General features: G+C 39.1%; 1 long non-coding RNA gene across 1 annotated transcript in view; it reads left to right on the forward strand.

The window, feature by feature from the left end:
• Nucleotides 1–17,130, forward strand: part of LOC143737627 (uncharacterized) — a 22,419-nt gene extending 5,289 nt beyond the window's left edge. Inside the window, exons 2-4 of the long non-coding RNA XR_013203684.1 lie at nt 8,071–8,170; nt 14,861–14,916; nt 16,744–17,130. This is a non-coding gene — a long non-coding RNA (uncharacterized LOC143737627). The remainder of the gene's footprint in view (nt 1–8,070; nt 8,171–14,860; nt 14,917–16,743) is intronic.
• Nucleotides 17,131–20,511: the final 3,381 nt, after the last annotated feature.

The raw sequence follows: 20,511 nt of genomic DNA on the forward strand, positions 1-20,511 counted from the left end.
GCTCACGCTCTCCTGCACCGCGCATCTTCACGGCACACTTGTTCCTAGTAGTGTGTGTAAAGAGGCATCAGAGAGATCTACTCAGGAGAGGCAAAACTTTTATTCAGTAGCAAGCAGCAAATGCCTATTCTAGATATAGCAGATACAACATCAGACACACAGAATATCTGTTCTATATCACTCATCTGTGGCAGTTTCACATTGCGCTCACTCTCTTTTTTGCTCCACACTCTCATTGAAAAGGAATGGTAATCTGATTGTAATATAGGTAACTTGCAGTGCAGTACAGATCAAAGCCATTTAGAATGTGCAATATAGCCAGATATAAAAACATGGTTTAAAATACAACATACAACAAGGTACAATAGCATCATGCCAATTCAAACACTGGGCTAAAAGTGTCTAAAGTCTGATCTCTCCTAGGGCCATCATATGAGTCTTATCATATGTAAACGGTGTATATGTACTAAGTATGTATTTAGAACTGGTTCACCACGCGTCTAGTTTGGCTCACAATTGTTGTTCAGCCCTGAAATTTAAAGTGCCCTCAGAGGAAGAAAAGGACTGCTGGCCTCTTCAGAGAGGAACAATATTTCCTCTGCCTCTTACTGCTAATGTGTCTCACACTCTGGTATGTCCTTCTTCCTCAGAAGAGGAACCTTAAGTGTTGGGGGGTGCTCTTTTGTCTCTCTCTCCCTCTCTCTCTCTCTCTCTCTCTCTCTGGGTGTGCTAGCTTGCAGGGTTGAGAGGGCAAGTGCTGACCAGCCCTCTTTCTCTGCCTGTTACTAGGTCATGGAGCGCCCCCCTCCCCACTACCATACCTCTTTCTCCGGCACCTTCCCATCCTCTGCCACCAGGGAGAGGGTAATTTAAGCCCTGCTTGATATATCCAATTCATCACTGTCCCACAGACCCGCTTCAAAATTAAAGTCTGATCTACAAAGTTAAAGCAGGTTGAGATCAAAATTGGCATAGGTCAGAGAAGGAGGGAGCAGTCAAAACACGTGATGCTTTTTCATCTCTTTTGATTTATGCTTTCAAGGAGAGCAGCAGAAAAAAATTAAAAGATTGCCCAGTTCTATCAGTTGTAGCCTATGTTTTGGTCATTAAAGCCAAATCGTGTTTAGGTTAGATTGGAAGATGAGGAACATTAGGGAGAAATGTGTTACTTCATAGGTTTGATGTGAGGGGCAATAACAAATATAAAGAAGGGTATTATATATAATACAAATACACGATAAAGACACACACACACACACACACACACACACACACACACAAATAAAGTTTAAATAAATAGTTGAATCAAAATAGTTCACCCAAAAATGTTATCATCATTTGACCCTCATGTCATTCCAAACCTTTCTCTCTTTTGTGGAACATAAAAGAATATATTTTTATCTATTTCCTTTACAGTGGAAATCAGTGGGTAACCAAAACTATTTGGTTACCAACATTCTTCAAACATTAGTATTTTCTGTTACAGGTTAAACAACATGAGGGTGAGTAAATGATGATGTAATTTTTAAGTGTAAAAAGTATTTTTAGTTTTCAAATATCATTACATTTTTGGGGAGTCACATGAGCCACAAGCACAAATTATGTGATTTTTTTTTTTTTAATCAAGACATTTGATATTTTAAAATGGACTTTCAATGCAGAAATTAAGACATGCTCAACACAGAGGTGTATTCAATTTTGTATGTTGGATTTTTCGAATAAACATAAAATGATACGCAAGTAGGTCATTATGGTCTTTTTTTAATCTTATTTTAATTCACAGCAATTAGGCTGCATACCAAAGAAATCAGTTCAAATTACACGGTTTAGCTCAATAGTTTCCTGGTTTGATGTCAGCACTATTATTGACTGTATGCAGTTTTTTTGATCTTGAAAGCATTTTCTGCAGATTATCATTGGCGAAACAGACAGTGATTGAAGCTCCTGAGTGAGATAAAGATTTGCGGTGTGTGTTTGTGCAGGAGAGATATGATGGGTGACTGTGATTATACAATAAATGAGCAGATGTGGGTGAAGAGCTTGATTATGAGTGAATGTTTGACTTTGATGTAGTGGTGAAAGAATGACAAAGTAAAAGGAAACAACTTTCACTTTAATGGGCCCATGGAACTCTGTCTGATTGGACGGAATGACGTAAAGCAGGCATTAGTCAGTCGTGATTGAAGGAACATGTGAGCATGTGTGTGAGGGGCATGGAGTGGTTGGGGCGGAGGTACTAGTATCAGCTCACAATAAAGACTGATTTTTATTGCGTGAGAGTGCACATGATGTGCGTGGGAGAGGAGGCGAGTGTGTGTGTGCGCGTGCAAAATTGCACATTTTCATTCATTGTGTGTGTGGGAATAAGCCTGCATGTGATTGCCTTGCATCTCTGTGTGCGGGACCTGATCCACGGCGCTGTATGGTAAACAGGAACGTTTTCCCTGGAAGGAGGAATTTCCCCCAGCAGCCCCCTATAGCAGTAATGGTGGTGGTAATGAGCTGCAGCTGTCAGAGCTCTTTCCGCCTCTCGTCCCTGATTCATGTTCCTGCCGCACAACATCTACAACTGGAACAAATGTTTACCCCAATGAAAACCAGACAAACACGGCCAGCCAGGCTCACAGCTCCTAACGGAATAACTAATAGCCCCGGCTTGGGTTTTAGCGCTAATAATGATGCAAGTGAGCTCTGAAATGCAGACCTTCAAGGTCAACAGAACTGACCATCAAACAAGGCTATCATTATTTTAAGACATAGGCATTGCTGAGATTTAATTGACCAAAATATTATATTTTTTATATTATCTACCACTTGTTTTTGTGTAAAAGAAGAAGTTTCGAGTGCAGGGATTCTTTAAAGAAATGCATAATAATGCAACCATATATTGTTTCATAAAATCCGGTGTTCCAATCAAGGCATATGTGTGTTTTTATAGAGCAGATGGAGCTTGACTCATTCTGGCTTCCTGACTGGGTTTCCTCCCAGTATCCTGCTCCCATGAGGTTGATATTTCTAGAGAGCACAATCTATATCCATTGGAATGAGTGTCATGATTCAGGGATTGGGATGAGTCACTGATTGTGACTGAGCTGGAATGGGATAATCCGAAATGTGTTTTCATAACTTTTTATAACTTGCTGTCATTATACTGCTGTTTAAATATAGCTGCTGTCTTTTTACATTCCACTTGGCCGTTTTTCCCTTCTGCAAATGGCATTCTTTTTTTATTGTGGCTGTTTTACCTTCTTCTATTCATAATGAAGAATCGAATGCATTAAGTGATGTAGAGAGATAAAGCGCCTCAGAGTGTGTTTGTGTGTTTACCCCATGCGACCATTAATGCTACGGCTGTGTGCCAGCGATGACATTAATCCATTAATCACACTTTTTTTGTGTGTATTTGTGAAGGCCTGTTTTATTAATTAAATGTGATGTAACGCTGATACAACCTCTCTCTGTCGGACTTCCTTCCTCATTAAACACAAAAACTCCCATCAGCCACCTGTCAAAAGACCCCACCCTGGAAATCAGACTCGAAACTTTAAGAAAAGACATGGTAACTGTGACAAAAGAAGGAGTGGGAGATTAGAAGCTATGGAACAAAATTACAACGGTTTACAAACAAGCAAGGAAAAAAAAATCAAAGATTAGCCACATCTGGCCTAAAAGATCAACCTTTCTTCCTCTTTCTCTCTCTCTTTCTGCTGTCTTGTCAACCGTGTGAGAGCCACTTCACTATGCTGGTGTTTATCTTACGCTGACATTCTCTGCTCCAGTCTATTTTTCAGCCCTCCTAAGCAGAAGCCTCACCTCGAAACACTCTAGGAAAGTCTAATGACAGAGAGATAAAGTGAGAGAAAGGGATAAGAATGAATCAACACAATCACATGGCAAATTGTAACTATTTTACGTTTTGGCGAATCGGTGTCTTTGTATGAATTTGTAAGTTTTCATACGTGGACCTTCATGCTTATACTTTCACATTCGCATCGGACAAATTCATATGGAATCACCACCTCGTAAAATAGTTAAAGCTGCCGTCGGCAACATTTTTTTGATCATTTTCAGTGAAATCGACACTATAATCCGACAGAACAACATAAATAAAGTGGTTTTAGAAAAAAAAAACGAGCTTCTAACTCCACCTGGAGCGAGTTATTTGTTTTGCAAAAATCCACCGCTCCCGGATCATCGGGTCCAATCAGCGCAGGGGGGTGTGAGATCTGACTGTCAATCACAGGTCGTGCACACGCCACCCTTCGCGCACGTTACAATCACATGCACACGCCTGAAGTTCGCGCAATAAGGAAGAGTGATGCCGGAAAAAATTCCAATTCCTCGGTTAACCTCAAGAGCTAGGAGGTCAAAAACAACACAGGAAAAGAGAACATCTGCTGAAAAGAAAGAAGTAAAGAAAGAAAGCGACCTTGCCCGTAAATAAACCAGGATCAACATCGGATCGGCATTTGAAAGGTGGAGAGATTTACGTTATTTAATTGCGTTCAAGCTGTATGCAGAGCTTGCAACATTTCTTCTCGACAGGTAATTGTGCTTGATCAACCAGTTACTTTATTTCTTAGTGTTATGTTAGTAATCTAAGTATGTTTGCCCAAATGTGTTGGCATGGATAGCTAACGTTAGCACTTGTTGGGCAGGTTCGTTAGCTTTGTTTGCACTGAAATCCGTGTGACCGTAACTTAGCGTTAGGTGGATAAACATGTCCAGATGAAGGGAAAAAGTTTGGCTTTTTGGAAGAATCAATGCTACTCTACCTTTCTAACAAGATTAAGAACAGTAAATCTACTGTTATTGTATGTGCTATCTGACTAGCTCTGTTATATAAGCAATAGAACAATGTACAATGACCATGTCTGCCGCATATACCATACAGCAATAATAGCGTTTCAGACAGACGATAGTGTTTATTTACGTTTAATTGGTGGTTAATCCATTTCGTAACAATTTACCATCTGAAGCAGCTAGATCATACTAAAATCATGTCAGTTTGCATGCTTACAGACTTATGATGGATGCTGATGAGACGGGCACGTTCACAGAAAATCTGGTGCACAAGCACTGACCAACACGAACTCGGTGGGTGGGTATTCGTTGATAGTGGGGGAGGGGCATGAGAGTTGTAAACATTCAAAATTTTGCCTAAGTCCACTCAATCTGCCAGACTTGCGACTGCAGCTTTAAGTTTTCCTGTGAGATGGGTTGGAATAAATATACTTACGGTAGGGACAGGTCACTAATTTTATCAAAAACAAATCTGAGCGGGTCAGTGTTGATAGGGTACAATGGGGCTAAAGGTACACCCGGGTAAAAGGTGCCTTTAATTTTCCTCTGAACCACTAGATGGCACAAAAAATCGCTGCAGCACTTTCCAAAACATCTGTTTTTTAAGATACACGTGGAAATTTGCCTGATCCTTGACGTGATCGCTGGCAGAAAGTTGATTCATGTTGATGGCGTGCTAATTTGATCTAATAATTGAGTTCTAATCTAATGATCTAATGTTTTTAAATGCACAAACAAAGGTCTTGTTAATGATGTTCTGTTTTGTTCAAGGTAATTAAAGAAACAGTTTTTCAATGACGGAAGAAAATGTAAAAAGTTTGGTATTTGGGGCGAAAGGCAAAATAATTAACATGATAGGAAATAGCTGGCTGACTTTTCCAGCTGTTGACATGGGATGGTTAGATACACCATTATGCAAAAATCATATACATTATTATGGGATCTCCTTATATACTTTCAGAATCTTTACTTTTTAAAATAATTGTATTTTCTATATATATATATTTATCTTAACATATTTTAATTACAGTATATTTATTGAACACAAATTAATTATTTTATTTATCAAAATATACATAAAATAGTACATACTTTGCTAAAGTGAACAAGTATTAACTTAGACATTATTGAAAACATTATTTTTGCTGAAGTATGTATATCAATCCTTTTGTGTCTTTTGCCCCATGCTGGTTTTACCCCCATGTGTGGGCTAAACGGCCCACCTTGCCACCTCATTTTTTAAACATAATAAACTACTTGTTTACTGTGTGTGTGTGTGTGTGTGTGTGTGTGTGTGTGTGTGTGTGTGTGTGTGTGTGTGTGTGTGTGTGTGTGTGTGTGTGTGTGTGTGTGTGTGTGTGTGTGTGTGTGTGTGTGTGTGTGTGTGTGTGTGTGTGTGTGTTGCTATAGCAATTTCAAGCTAATTGTATCATATTTTATAGGTGGGTAGTTAGATAGGCTGACTATTATATTCATTGACTCAGAGATGAGAGAGAAAACAAGATCCCACTCAGTAGAACCAATAATCACATTCACATTACAGCTGAACCAATTTGACACATTGCTTTTGAATAGAAATCTGATCACAAGACTGATACCCATATCAGTGCGGACACACTCACACTATCAGATGTCATCATGTTGACTCCTGGCTGACTTGGTTTACAATGAGAGACTCAAAGTGCACCCAGAGGCACGCCTTTACAGCCCAATGATTAGCATTCCCGTGGCTAAAGCCAGACGCTAGAAGAAGTGACACTTGTGAGCTGGCTACTGTATGTTTCCTGCCAGTGTAAATCAGCACTTCCACATATTCTCCTTACGTCCATCTGAGAGTTATCAAGGGCATGTTTAAAATACACTGGCACAGAATATATCAAAAAGGAGTTTGATTTAACATGCAAATGTGATAAAAGCATGATGTGATTTAAGCTCTTTGTATTTAATTAAAATCATTTTTTTTAATTCTCAAAATGAGACGTATCATTCATAGTAGCTATTTTGGCTGGTATTGCCAGTGATATGAGTTCTATTTTTACCTTGAAAAGCATTTCACTGAGTCCAAATTCTAACGTGTGTGAGTTCTCTAAGGAGGTTTTCCCTTCTGAAATGGGACCTGATATGGAGAAACTGTCCTCTTTATAAGCAGGAAGTGATGCGTCTCACACTTGATAATAGTTAATCATTCATCCAACCATCATAGATTCAAACAGGGCTCAGTTTTTAAGAGTCTATAACAGGTGCAGGAGGAAGGGCACAAAGGAATTCTGAAAAAGAAATGCACTTGTCAAAGGTCAAATGTATAAGCGCACAATCACCGGGGCTACATAAATAATAATTATAAAATGGTAAATGAAAGAAATACTTCCTCAGATCTACTATAGGGGATGGTTTGTGTCTGTGTTTGTGTGTATGTGCGCACAGGAAGGTGACTAATTAAATGAGTACATTAATTACACGTTAGATACAAGACACGGTGCATGATCTCTATGTGTGTGCACACGCTTCCAACAATTCAAAACCGTGAATACAATGGCAATAATACAAAATAGGCTCATACTGCGTGTGTAATGACTAAATGAAATGAAGCCTGCTGGTTTTCCTGGGCTCATTGTGGCCAGTGTTCAGCTGTATTTTAGTACTGTGTTCCCCAGCCAAATGTCATGCAAAGTGTCTGCAAAATGGTTTGATCTGAGCAAATTAATGTTGGACATAAAAGTCTAGCTTTCTCTTGGGCAGAGGCCAGGCTTTTCAGAGAGAAAGGGAAAAAGCACTTAGTTGTTAAAGCGAGTTGAGCTTTACATTTTGATTAGGTCGTTTTTCATGGCTGAAAAGAAAGAAAATAGAAAAGCTTTTGATTTCAGGGGTTAATGTGAGGTATGTATTCCCTGTAGTGCTGATATAAGCTCCACAATATATATTGGTGTCTCTCTAGAAAAAAAAAATGATATAGCACATCAATATCTAGGCTACTTTGAATAACAGAAATTGTTTTCAACTCAATAATGTGAATAACTACATGCTTTTAACTACATGCAGAAAAAAATAAGCCAGCCCATGAATGGTTAGTAATGCTCCTATCCATAATTACAATGCTTCAGTCTGTGAGTAAAAATAAAGGCCTCCATCATAATATCAGTCTCAGATGCTCAGACTTGGATCATGATCTATGAGCGGTTGGCTCCATGGTAACCAGTATTAAGTGGACACTATAATCATATCATTAATTCAGCTTTGTGACCTTTTTGTCTCCATTTTTAAAAGCAGGTGAGAAGGTAACAGAGCTCCACACTCCTCTGCAAAACAGCTATCCACTCTTACACAGCAGAGCAATTTTACTCTACTGCACATCATTGGAGAACCAGTGGTAGGTCTCTTAATGCCTTTACTGAAAAAAAAACAAAAAAAAAACAGACTTATATTATTAGTAGGTTGCAGACTGCTGTGACATGACACTATATATTGTAACAGAGACATTTAGTGTCTATATTGCTTTGTTTCTTTAATTTTGTTCTTTAATCAATAAAATCTCTTTCTAAATATAAAGTACCGTTCAAAATTATGGGGCGGTATAGTTTTATAATGTTATTTGAATTAGATATTATGTCTCTTATTATGTCTCTTATGCTTGCTAAGGCTGCATTTCTTTGATAAAAAATACAGTAAAAACAGTATTATTGTGAAATATTGCAATTTAAAATAATTTTTCTGAATATATTTTAAAATGTAATTTGTGATGGCAAAGCTACATTTTCAGTAGCCATCACTCCGGTCTTCAGTGTCACATGATCCTTCAGATATCATTCTAATATGCTGATTTGCTGCTTAAGAAACATTTATTAATATTAATATTAATATTAATTAATTAATATTAGTAATGTTAAAAAAACTTTCCCGAGTAGGGATGCACCGATACCACTTTTTTCAGAATCGATCCGATCCGATACCAAAAATTCTGAGCATCGACCGATCCCGATCCCGATCCCGATCCGATACCAACACAGTTTTTTTTTTAATTAAGTAGAATTTATATAACTCTCTGTGTGTTGAACTGATAATCACTCTTTTGTGTTAAACACAATCTACTTAATACAGACAACTTCATTATAAAGAAAAACAAATCCAAAAAATATATGATAAAAATCTATGACAAAAATGCTTTTATAAACTAGATTAGTGGATAATTCAGCAGTAAAATTTAGTCTAGAAAAATAATAAGTCCACAATAATTGTATAAAATCTGAACATCTAGTGAAAAAAACAAATAAGAGACAATAAGGGTAACACTAAATCTGGTAAAACGTTGCACATTGCTCTTTGTATTGTAAAATACATTCATGAAAAACAAGTTAACAAAAATCAAAGAGATAAATTATTTTATATATAGATAGGCTACTATACAATTGAGACATGTTTTAAATGTATAGCACACCTGTTTAATGAGCCTGCAACATATGATAGATAGAACAGAACAAGAAAGGCCATTAATAATCTTTCATTGCGTCACTGTGTTATGATATGAAAGGCTGCAAATACAGTGCGGCACAAAGTGCTTATGCGCATCCCGAGCGTAGAATGATGCGCTTGAAGCAACATGGAGTCGCGCGACGAGTCCGCATTGAAAAGTGCAAAGCACAAACGAAAGACATATTGATGCGTAGTGTATTATACACTATCTATCTATGCAATAGTTTATTGAGCTTTTTCTTTTAACAGTTTTAAATTTCAGTTACTGTGCGCGTGAAGAACAACTATAGTGCTCTGACTCTACTCGAGTGTTGTGATCTCACAGACACCCGGTAGAAACATGATTAAGTTACAGCAATAAAGTCCAACAAGATAAAGTTGTTTTGTTGATAGATATTGATTGATATTGATGTTTCATTGACCATAGAGCTTTATTTACAGATCAAGTATAATAATAGTAGCCTAACATAGAATCATCTTGGAGAGAGTTTCATCATGTTGATTGTCGTAACCGAACGCGATGCTGAATACTGAATGAAGAATGATTGACAGCCGCCGCGGAGGGAAAAGTTTACGTGATCTTGAATTTAATGACTTGAATGTTCAGTATACGCACAATATCGAATTTGGATCGGCCTCGTCTGATCGATACCCGATCCGGCAAAAATGGCAGTATCGGAGCCGATACCGATGGTGAGTATCGGATCGGTGCATCCCTAGTTCCGAGTGTGGTGTCGATGACTGACACTAGGGGTCGTAGTTGGGAGCCCCATACACCTCTGATACTCCAGTGAGAATTGGTGAGTGGAATTTGCATGCCACTTCCCGGGACATATGGGTATAAAAGGGAGACAGAGAACGTCTTTTTAAAGATGCCTTTCCACCTGCGTGTTTCTGAATGTTTTTGAGGTCTTTCTGCTTCGGAAGGTCACGATCGCTGCCTCAAGTGTTTGGGTCTCACCCACGCTGAGACAGTATTTGTAGATGGCACATGTCCTCACTGTGAGAACATGACCATGGCAAAGTTGTGATCAAGACTCTCTTTTCTGGTAAGTCAGCTCAGTTGCTCATCCCGGTCCTTGTGTGATGGACAAGGCTTCTGCCGCTAGGGCTGAGAATAATATGAGGGAAATGGGAGTGTTTCCACCAGGTCAATCCCCAAGGACCTCCCGTTACTGTTAGAGTCCCCAGATGACTTTGCCGGTGCATCTGACTTCTCATTTGGGGCTCTGGATACAGAAGAAACTATCAATAGCAGCATCAGAGGATGGGTTTATGCCTTCCGACGCTGAGGAATCAGCTGGACTCCCACCCTCAGGTGCGGTAGTTCAGTCTGAGTCTGATGCAGAGTTGGCAGACATGCTTGCCCAAGTCACCGCAAACATCGGGCTAAAGCGGAATCCTCCGCCCTGTCCCTAGCATTTCGCGGGTGGATGATTGGTATCTGGGCTTGGAATGCGACTCACAGCCATGCCTGAGGACATGAGGACATTTGCCACCTACAAACGCAGTCTCAGCGTGGTTGAGACCCAAACACTTGAGGCAGCGTTCGTGACCTTCCGATCAACCACATCCAGAAACACACAGGCGGAAAGGCATATTTAAAAAGACATTCTCCGCCCCTAGTCCCTTTCTTCCCAGAAGTGCATGAAGAACTGACCAGGTTGTGGAGGGCACCTTTCATTGCAGATCTTGCTTTACAAGTTCTTCCACCCTCACTACTCTTGATGGTGTACCAGACTCAAGTGCCAGAACAATGGGTAAACATTTATTAACAACAAACAAACTGCAAACAAAACTCCCTCATGGGGGAAAACGAGAACGATAACAGGTAAGGTCTGGAAACACTAGGAACATGGAAACATGGACAACGAACCAGCACAGGACTGCAAACACAGGGAGATTAAATAGGGGAACAAACATAAGAGGGTAACGAGGCAGGCAGGTGGGGAAAATTAAACAATAACGAGATAACAAGATGGGCAGGGTTTTGACAATTGACAGGAGAGCACATGGCACAAGGAAATAACATGACAGCCATATGCTCACAACAGACCAGACTAAACACAAACACATGACAAACCGGGAGTGTCACAGCTCTGTCACTAAACCAAGAGAAAACCCAGACAAGGGTGACAGAACTGTGACACTATCAGGCCAAAGCACAAAGGTAGTTCTGAGCAGGGATTGATGGAGGAACTGCACTCGGCGACCGACTTCTCTCTCTGAGTGGTCCAAGAGCGCCATCTCTGGCTTAACCTTGCTAAGATGAGGGAGGTAGACCCTTTAGGTCCGTTTTCTTGATGCCCCAATCCCGGAAAATGGCCTCTTCGGTGAAACTGTCAAGGACTTTGCCCAACAGTCCAGAGGCAGACGGAAGCGATTAATCACAGTCTCCCTTGGCGTGACTCCACCGCCACCTACAGGCCGCCAATATCATCATCTGCTCATTGCCGAGGGTTTCAGACTGCAGCTGCAACATCAGCTCTGCTGCAGCCTGAGCCCACAGCCCGGCCGCAGAGCAGAATCTTTTGTTTCATTTTCTTTTTGCTCCTCCATTCCTCCTAGTGGCACTGGGACCCAAATTTTTAAAGAAAGAGCAACCTCCAAATTATCTGGGTCACATAATTCTCAGCCCGGCCATGATGTGCGCTGACTTACCACCGCCTCATGTTTGGACGCGATTCACACAACTCTCCGTACAGGTCAGTGTGCAGCTTCCTCAGTCATCACAGGCCGGTTCCAGTCGGGGCTTACGGAGCAATGTAGATGTTCCAGTACAGCCACAGGATGGGGACACGTGGCTTCCCAACATGGTGGCCGTCTCTCTTCAAGGGGAGTGGAGACTCCTAGGAATCCTCCGATGTAGTATTCCCTGACCAAGGCCCCCCTCAGCATGGACGCGCTGTCACCAGGGTTTGTACCCTGGGCCTTTGCAAGTATGTGTTTACCCCAGTGAGCCTGATTGCACAGACGTTGTGCAAAGTCAGGGAGGACGAAGAACAAGTCTTGATGGTTGCGCCATACTGGCCCACCTGGACTTGGTTCTTGGAGCTCATCATGCTCCCTTGCGACAGCCCCTCTATGAGGCGGGCCCATGCCTTAAAGTGACTCCACTTTAAGTTCACTAACTGGTGTGCTTCCTGAGGGGAAGACCCACAGAGATGCACAGTCAGGTCAGTGCTTTCCTTTCCTGCAGGAGAGGTTGGAGGGCCGGCTGTCTCCTTCCACCTTGAAAGTGTATCTGGCTGCCATAGCAGCACATTATGATGCAGTGGAAGTCTTTAGGGAAGCATGACCTGATAATCAGATTCCTCAGGGGCACCAGGAGGTTAAATCCTCCTAGGCCATACCTTGTTTCCTCATGGGATCTATCTGTAGTCTTGCTATAGAGAGCTCCTTTTGAGCCCTTGGAGACAGTAGACCCTCTCTGTGAAGATGGCCCTTCTAACCTGACCCATTTCCGGGGAATTTGCCGGATTCGCTGAATTTGCCAACATAAGTGTTTCTTAAAGCTGATCTAGTTATTTTCGGTAACACGCTCATTTTACATGCATTGCAATCATATTGACAATTGACATTGTGCGTTACTTATCTGTTGTCATTAAGATTTTGCAGTCAGTTAGTGGTTGGCGGGTGTTAGAATATGGTTTTGTTTTGGGGGGTTATCGCTGGTCTCCCTGCTCGTATCCATACTAGACTGCATGGATGGACTGGGACCAGGTCCTTTCAGTATTATCAGCAGCTTTATCATGTGGTTCAGGAGCTAATTACACTCCTCCATACCCAGCTCCTCCTATCATCCCACCAGGACTTGGCCTTCTGATATTCCTCTTCAAATCAGACTAATTCTTCTTGAATTATATTGTTACATTAAATTATTGTCATTAAAAACATTAATGATATTACAATAACTTTATGTTGGTTCTGTTATGTTACCCTAAGGGGGGTTATCGCTGCTCTCCCTGCTCTTATCCATACTAGACTTCATAGATGGTGCTGGGAGTTCTTGCCCAGAACAGAATCATACCGCCAATCCAAACTGTATGCTAATTCTTAATCATCTTTGACGATAGTGGTCCTGACAAAACTCATGATGCATGCCCTTTTCAGGTCAGTCCATATGCTTGGTCTAATTGCTCCATATGTAGTGATTCCCAGATAGTAATCCAAATTAATATATGGGATATGGCACCCACGATACGGTTTCCTTAATGGTAAACCTGTGTTTTCCCCAAGGCAGAGCTCTATCTCTGCTGGCAGTCGCTGCGTTTAAGAGAAAAGGTCAAAAGTTGACTGAAGCGACCTGTTCCCTATCGTAAGTACTGTCCTATATGTCCCTGTGTGGTACGAAGGACTACATGGCTTAAGTGGGTCATTGGGTAGGTTGTGAGTGCGCTTGTTGCCCGGCACGCCGGGCTTGCCAACATCTGTACCGCAAAAACCTTATAGCACGGTTCAGCTGTTGTGGCGTTTTCCCGGGGGACCCCTAGTGTCAGTCATCAACACCACGTCAAAATGACTGACAGATATATATATATATATATATATATATATATATATATTTATACCATGGTCTGGGTGAATACTCGATTCTGATTGGCTGCAGGGTGTCCGTTAAAAAGTGATAGAGGACACCTAGTAAAGTAGTTCTGGTGAAACTGCCTGTTTACCATTCGAAATTAATAAATAAATGCGCTGCCTACAACAGCTGTGAGTAACCATAGCAACATGCAGTCAAAGTATCCGTTAACAATTTGCTCTATCAAAAAAAACATCTAACGTTAGTTAGATATTACATAGCCTACTAATACAACAATGAGCGACTTCGTTATTTCTTTTAACATTTATGGAGAATATGACAACTTTGACGACTGGGATGCTGCTGAAGAAAGAAAAAATTTAAATAAAACGGAGAAACGACACAAAGAGATAACACCGGGAGAATTGAATCAAATAGAAGACGAAAAAGATGAGATCAACACGAAAAAAAAATCGAAATGGGCAGTAAATACACTCAGAGACTTTATTGTTCAAAAAGAAATGGACTCCAGCTTTGAAAATTACTGTTTTTGTTGTTTGGTTAATTGTTTTATGTGTAATAAAAAAATAACTATGCCTACCTTTGTGTTTCATGAAAAAAAAAAATGCATTTTTGAATCTGAAGGGTTCTACAAGCTGACTATAAATATCTCCGGTTGCTAAATAATCCGTCAGGCAAGTTATTATTTATTATTTGTAAAAACTAGATTTAGCCTAATTAAAATATAAACTAATGTTTTAAAAATGTTTTATTTGGCAAGTGACCATGGTATAAGCGGGTTAATGCCCTCCGAGGTGTCCATTGTCAGGTTTTAATGGACTTCGGCGGAGGCAACCGTCCTCGGCTGCTCGTCGGCCGGTTCACACCTCGCCGTCGTCCATTAAAACCTGACAATGGACACCTCGTCGGGCATTAACCCTTATATATATATATATATATATATATATATATATATATATATATATATAGCTTGATAACACTATGAATCACAACACATTATTGAAGTTACTTTTAATTGTTCTGTTTATTTTTTCTTTCCTTTTTTAGACAGGTGAATATCCCGAAGAATCAGATGGATAACGCTTGTATAAGACTGAATTCAGGTCAGTGCCAAATCACATCATCTTAACAGTCATACTGCTCACATTCATGCATTCACTCTCTCATACAGATACATCTCCAATCCACCTGTGCCAAAAGACAAGAATCAGTCACACACAGTAACTTTTGCATAAATAACAAGCTCATCAAAGACATTAAGTGAAATTACACATGAGAAGGAACATATGCACGAAAATTCAGACACACAGACCAAAGAGAAAGGTGCACACACACACACACACACTGCTGTTATGCATAGAAAGGTGTCTGTCACTGTTAATATCATTCTGTCTGCTAAGTGAACATCTCAGTCACCTCTCATTTCCTTCTCCTCATCACTCGCTCTCTTTTTACTCTTTCACATACAAGTAGACACATCATCATCATCTTCATCATCTTACACACATCAGCGTCACCGAACACACATGCTCACGCATATCCAGAAACCTAGAGATGTTTTTTTACTGAGTGAAAGAGGGAGAGATGACAAGTAAGAGGTTAGAACACAGGAAGCACATTAGTTATCGGTCTCTCCCTTTCACATCCCATTACAGTTACACTCTTCCATCTGCCCCCTCACTCTTCTTCACCTCTAACAGTCTGCCCTGCTGCACTTTACCTGACTAAATGACACTTCACACCACACACATATAGATGACCAGCTGAAATATTTACAGAGCTGTGGGATTGAAAAAAGAAGCAAGGATTGATGGAATAAAAGGGAAAGAAAAAATTATATATATATGCACAGGTGAAACTCGAAAAATTAGAATATCGTGCAAAAGTTTGTGTATTTCAGTAATTCAAATAAAAAGGTGAAACTAATCAATTTAGAGTATATAACTATATACATTTGCATGATTATACTTTTCAGTAGGATGACATTTCTGTATTTAAAATCCTTTTTTTATTGATTTCATGTAATATTCTAATTTTGTCATAAGCTGTAAGCCATAATGATCAAAATTATAACTTTTGCACAATATTCAAATTTTTTGAGTGAATGTTTTCAACTTTGGTAATAATAGGAAATGTTTCTTGAGCAGCAAATTAGCATATTAGAATGATTTCTGGAGGATCATATGACACTGAAGTAATGATGCTGAAAATTCAGCTTTGTCATCACAGGAATCTTTTTTTTCCTAAATATATTAAAATATAATACAGTATAACAAATATAATATAAAGTATCAGATGTAAAATATAACATTTTATAAAACAATATTACTGTTTTTACTGTATTTTTGATCATATAAATGCAGCCTTGTTGAGCATTGGAGACTTTTAAACACACACACACACACACACACACGCACACACACACACACACACACACACACACACACACACACACACACACACACACACACACACACACACACACACACACACACACAGATATATTTCATTAATTGAAACCTATCACAATACAAATAGAAATTGGAAATAAAACAAAGTTAGTTGAAGTAAGTTTTACAAGAAAATACAATTTCAGTGTTTCTACTTCAAAATTTCATGTTTAATTATATGTGTTACTTGGCTTTTTCACTCAGAAAATATTATTCATTAACATATTATTAAAATAATATATTCCTTCAAATACACTGATTATCTTCTTATTCCACTTTCGGTCTTTCCATAATCTTAAATACCCTCTTTTTTTTTCTCCCCTTTAAGCAAATGCAAAGTTATAAAATACAATTATCAGGAGGTCGTCATATATTTACCTTATTTACAAAGCTCTTTTTTCCATTATTGCTAAAAGTAAACATTGCAGCAAGGGGAGAAAGAGTATTGTTGGAAAGCCACAGTTGTGTTTGTCCCTCTAGACTCTCCATACACACAGACCTTGAGGGGGGCTCGCACAGAAGCTCTTCGGGGGATTGTTAGCTGTGAGCTTAGCCACCACAAGGGCTCCAGCTCACACACTAATTATTTTCATAGTCAGCCGGGTGTGCAGAGCTGGCCTGCGAGTTGTGCAAATGCTTATTTAAGCTGTGTAACTGACATCCATATGGTTTTTATCACCATGAAGAAACGTTTGAACTGGTTATGTTTTCATGCGGCCAAGGCTCTGACCTGTCTGTCAGAAACACTCATATGTGTTGCGTCTTTGGGAAATTCTATTCCATAATGTTCTGGATCGGCATGTTTTTCCTTCACTGAGTCACTGTTGTACTGTAAAAGTGTTAATAAAAACGAAACCACATTTGGCATTTTTAGTGCTGTCTTTTTTTCTTTTTGGAAATGATTGAACGTTTTAATGAATCAATGTTTTCCATAACACAATACTGTGGTACTCGTTATAGTAATAGTAAGATTGTGTCATTGTGATGCTGAATTTTTCATCAAATATATGTTAGTAAAAACTCAAAAGTCATGACTATTAAATTATTTCACAGATATTTGGACACTTTTCAATGATTGTCTACCACAACAAACTGCATACACATACTAGCAACAAATAAACTGGATACTGGATAAAATGTGTAATTCTGAGCTAACCGATGAATCAGAGCACTTCTTTGGGAGTCTCTGATACACTTGCTGCAGAATGCTAAAACTCCAGCCCAATTACAATTCTGTTCATGCAAAACATTAAAGCCACAACACCACAATGCATTATGACCACAGGCGTTGTCAGAGACAATTGTTTAGGAAATGTAATTCTGTGTAAAAACGTCCAAATGTCTCTCTGTACAGTAGTTGTACGGGCAGTATTACTTTAAATAAACATCGCAATTCCAGCATGGGTTTGTGAATAAATAGAACAAAAGGCAAAGAAGCGGATTTCCTCTGCTGATTGCAGCCAGATGTTAGCAAGGGTCTGCTGCTGCTTAACTGGCTATTAAGAGGGAAATTTGGTGTAATTCAATAAATAAAGCCGCCATAGAAACTATAGTCTAATGTGTTATAATGCAGGCCGAGAGCTTCCACGCTCTTCCTTTAATTACAAACACTTAGAAATAAATAGATAAAAGTATACACACAGCATAACTTTTTGAGTGGATTTTAAAAAAAAATCACATTTAAATTACAGGAAATAAGGAAGATTCATAACAAATAAAAAGTGTTCATGTGTTTTAAAATGCATAAATCTAATTAAAATAAATGATAAATAAAAATAGAATGTTAATGTTATTTAAATTGTTCGCTTTTTATTAAAATTTTTGCATGTTTCTATTTTCAAGCAGTGTATGTCAAATTATATAATTAGACTGAGTAAAAAAATTGTTAAACAAATGAATATGAGTTTTCTTTTTGTTTCAATGACATCAGCACTCGAGCTGCATGAACACCACAAGTGCATGTAAAACCTGATGAGCATGTTCTCCAGTATGATTTGACCAAGACATAAGAGTCAATTGGGTATTTTATGTCATTATGTGTATTTGATATTATAATAATTTTTCCAAAAGAGGTTCAGATTTAAGATTTAAATTTAAATTCCATTTTCCTTTTCTCAGTAACTTGCTTCATTCACGCACACAAATATACACAAACACTGGATACAAAGAAGATGTTAGTGTCCCCAGTGGATTTATTATGGATCTGTTTGCTTTGGTGAGTACATGTCAAGTGCTTTTCAGAATCCAAGACTCTCTCTCTCTCTCTCTCTCTCTCTCTCTCCCTCCCTCTCTCTCTCTCTCTCTCTCTCTCTCTCTCTCTCTCTCTCTCTCTCTCTCTCTCTCTCTCTCTCTCTCTCTCTCTCTCTCTCTCTCTCTCTCTCTCTCTCTCTCTCTCTCTCTCCCTCTCTCTCTCTCTCTCTCTCTCTCTCTCTCTCTCTCATATTCATTCAGACCCAAGTGTAATTAAGTAAACAATGCTAGTGTTGGGATTGCAAAAATGTAATCAACAAAAATAACTGATAGGATACAGTATCGGTGTGAGAGAGAGAGAGAGAGAGAGAGAGAGAGAGAGAGAGAGAGAGAGAGAGAGAGAGATCTAAATAATCAAACATATCCCACAGACAGTAAAACACATGTAATTTCCTCCTCTCCCAGCCTATATTCTCTCGCTCCTCCTCATTCTCTCTAACCCATATCTGTGTGTGTGACACAGATGATCATATCGTCATACAGATAACTCCAGTACGAAAAGAGAGAGAGGCAGAAAGGTCAGAGACACTGAGTGAAACGGATAAAGGCTAATGATTATCTCAACCTTTATCTAATCAATAATCATTTATCCAGCAATATTACCGCCAGCTACTGGCCATTCTCTATTATCCCAGCACAGACGCCAGTGACTGTATTGTCTCAGTCTGTCAGCTTTATGGGCTGGGTGAATGGTAGGTGAACATCAGGGCTGTGATACTCTCTGTGTGGCGGCCGGCTTTAGTGGTATATATCTGTGCAGTATATGTGTAGTCTGTGTGCCAAACTATTTCTATTACAGCTAATGTACAGTGTGTGTATATATCTAAGAAATCTGGGATTCAAGAGCCAATTTAATCCTAGAAACCTCTAGCATTCCTATTATCAGTGTGATTTATTGTTTTGTAATTCAGCTTTTCACTGGAATTATATCGATATAATATAACATAATATAATAAATTGTAATGAAAATGTATATCTATCTATCTATCTATCTATCTATCTATCTATCTATCTATCTATCTATCTATCTATCTATCTATCTATCTATCTATCTATCTATCTATCTATCCATCTATCTATCTATCTAGTGCTTCAATTAGTGCCATCTGATTATTCAAGGATTTTTATTTTTGTTATACATGATCAGAAGGATAATTTGAAATGATGACATTAACTAATAATAATACATTTTAATCAAATTAAATAAAAGTACAAATGTGAATAAAATACATTTTATTATAGCAGTTTGTTCTGATTTTTATTCAAATGAGCTAAAAAAACAGAGATGATACCCCATCCCCTTTCCCCATCTCTCTGTCTGCTACTGATGCCATCATAACCTCCCTCTTTATTGCTTTTAATGACTCTCTCTTTCCTTTCATTAATTCTTTATCGATTTCTCTGGACGGCCGTTGAATTAATTTCCAATTACTAAGGATTAGAAGAATAGACAAATGTGCATGTTTGCATCTGGTTTCTAGAGCGCATTCCTGCGAGTAAGCACATATTTGTGGGAAGAGCGAGAAACATGTTGACAAACATTTTTTTGTTGTTGTTGTTGTTGTTTGATTTTTCAGATCAAATGCATTTCCCCCTCACAGTGTTTTAATGTGGTTGAGGATTTTCTTTTTCATAGACGGAAGAATTCAAACAAATAAAAATCTCACATGCAATCACGGAAAACACACACGTGCGCGCACACACACACACACACACACACACATACGGACTACACAGGAGAGTGTTGTGGATCTGACAGAAGGAAATTGCAGGAAAGGTCAGTGTGAGCTAATGGCTAGGGTACCTTACATGAAATAAGTCCAGAGCCTTTTGACAGCTCCCTCAGTGTCACAGTACAGCCTTTAACTACCGCAACTGACGTGATCGGAAAACCAGCTTATGCTTTCAGTGTGTGTGTGTGTGTGTGTGTGAGAGTGTAGGAGAGAAACAGAGTGTTGTCAAGCACTGACCTGGATAGCCTTCTCATTTACACACACT

This window comes from Siphateles boraxobius, unplaced genomic scaffold, assembly GCF_051911475.1.
Source record: "Siphateles boraxobius isolate OS27281-9 unplaced genomic scaffold, OSU_SipBor_1 130, whole genome shotgun sequence".
NCBI classification, from domain to species: Eukaryota; Metazoa; Chordata; class Actinopteri; order Cypriniformes; family Leuciscidae; genus Siphateles; species Siphateles boraxobius.